Here is a 2,195-nt window from a genome sequence, read left to right on the forward strand (position 1 = left end):
GTTTGTGGTATTTGTGGTGTGTGTGGTGTTTGTGGTGTTTGTGGTATTTGTGGTGTGTGTGGTGTTTGTGGTGTTTGTGGTATTTGTGGTGTGTGTGGTGTTTGTGGTGTTTGTGGTGTTTGTGGTATTTGTGGTGTTTGTGGTATTTGTGGTGTGTGTGGTGTTGTGGTGTTTGTGGTATTTGTGGTGTGTGGTGTTTGTGGTGTTTGTGGTGTTTGTGGTATTTGTGGTGTTTGTGGTGTTTGTGGTATTTGTGGTGTTTGTGGTATTTGTGGTGTTTGTGGTGTTTGTGGTGTTTGTGGTGTTTGTGGTATTTGTGGTGTGTGTGTTGTTTGTGGTGTTTGTGGTATTTGTGGTGTTTGTGGTGTTTGTGGTGTTTGTGGTATTGTGGTGTTTGTGGTATTTGTGGTGTGTGTGGTGTTTGTGGTGTTTGTGGTGTTTGTGGTGTTTGTGGTATTTGTGGTGTGTGTGGTGTTTGTGGTGTTTGTGGTATTTGTGGTGTTTGTGGTGTTTGTGGTGTTTGTGGTATTTGTGGTGTGTGTGGTGTTTGTGGATTTGTGGTGTGTGTGGTGTTTGTGGTGTTTGTGGTGTTTGTGGTATTTGTGGTGTGTGTGGTGTTTGTGGTATGTGGTGTGTGTGTGTGGTTTGTGGTGTTTGTGGTGTTTGTGGTGTTTGTGGTATTTGTGGTGTGTGTGGGTGTTTGTGGTGTTTGTGGTGTTTGTGGTATTTGTGGTGTTGTGGTGTTTGTGGTATTTGTGGTGTTTGTGGTATTTGTGGTGTTTGTGGTGTTTGTGGTGTTTGTGGTATTTGTGGTGTGTGTGGTGTTTGTGGTGTTTGTGGTTTTGTGGTGTTTGTGGTGTTTGTGGTGTTTGTGGTATTTGTGGTGTGTGTGGTGTTGTGGTGTTTGTGGTGTTTGTGGTGTTTGTGGTGTTTGTGGTGTTTGTGGTGTTTGTGGTATTTGTGGTGTGTGTGGTGTTTGTGGATTTGTGGTGTGTGTGGTGTTTGTGGTGTTTGTGGTGTTTGTGGTATTTGTGGTGTGTGTGGTGTTTGTGGTATTTGTGGTGTGTGTGGTGTTTGTGGTGTTTGTGGTTTTGTGGTGTTTGTGGTGTTTGTGGTGTTTGTGGTGTTTGTGGTTTTGTGGTGTTTGTGGTGTTTGTGGTATTTGTGGTGTTTGTGGTGTTTGTGGTGTTTGTGGTATTTGTGGTGTGTGTGGTGTTTGTGGATTTGTGGTGTGTGTGGTGTTTGTGGTGTTTGTGGTGTTTGTGGTATTTGTGGTGTGTGTGGTGTTTGTGGTGTTTGTGGTGTGTGTGGTGTTTGTGGTATTTGTGGTGTTGTGGTGTGTGTGGTGTTTGTGGTGTTTGTGGTGTTTGTGGTGTTTGTGGTGTTTGTGGTGTTTGTGGTATTTGTGGTGTTTGTGGTGTTTGTGGTGTTTGTGGTGTTTGTGGTATTTGTGGTGTTTGTGGTGTTTGTGGTGTTTGTGGTGTTTGTGGTGTTTGTGGTGTTTGTGGTGTTTGTGGTGTTTGTGGTGTTTGTGGTGTTTGTGGTGTTTGTGGTTTGTGGTGTTTGTGGTGTTTGTGGTGTTTGTGGTGTTTGTGGTATTTGTGGTGTTTGTGGTGTTTGTGGTGTTTGTGGTATTTGTGGTGTGTGTTGTGGTGTTTGTGGTATTTGTGGTGTGTGTGGTGTTTGTGGTATTTGTGGTATTTGTGGTATTTGTGGTGTTTGTGGTGTTTGTGGTGTTTGTGGTGTTTGTGGTATTTGTGGTGTTTGTGGTGTTTGTGGTATTTGTGGTGTTTGTGGTGTTTGTGGTGTTTGTGGTATTTGTGGTGTGTGTGGTGTGTTTGTGGAGTTTGTGGTGTGTGTGGTGTTTGTGGTGTTTGTGGTGTTTGTGGTGTGTGTGGTGTTTGTGGTATTTGTGGTGTGTGTGGTGTTTGTGGTGTATTTGTGGTATTTGTGGTGTTTGTGGTGTTTGTGGTGTTTGTGGTGTTTGTGGTATTTGTGGTGTTTGTGGTATTTGTGGTGTTTGTGGTGTTTGTGGTGTTTGTGGTGTTTGTGGTATTTGTGGTGTTTGTGGTGTTTGTGGTGTGTGTGGTGTTTGTGGTGTGGTGTTTGTGGTGTTTGTGGTGTTTGTGGTGTTTGTGGTGTTTGTGGTGTTTGTGGTATTTGTGGTGTGTGTGGTGTTTGTGGTGTTTGTGGTG

The sequence above is a fragment of the Lampetra planeri genome, chromosome 63 (genome assembly GCF_965212315.1).
Source record: "Lampetra planeri chromosome 63, kcLamPlan1.2.h2, whole genome shotgun sequence".
NCBI lineage: Eukaryota > Metazoa > Chordata > Hyperoartia > Petromyzontiformes > Petromyzontidae > Lampetra > Lampetra planeri.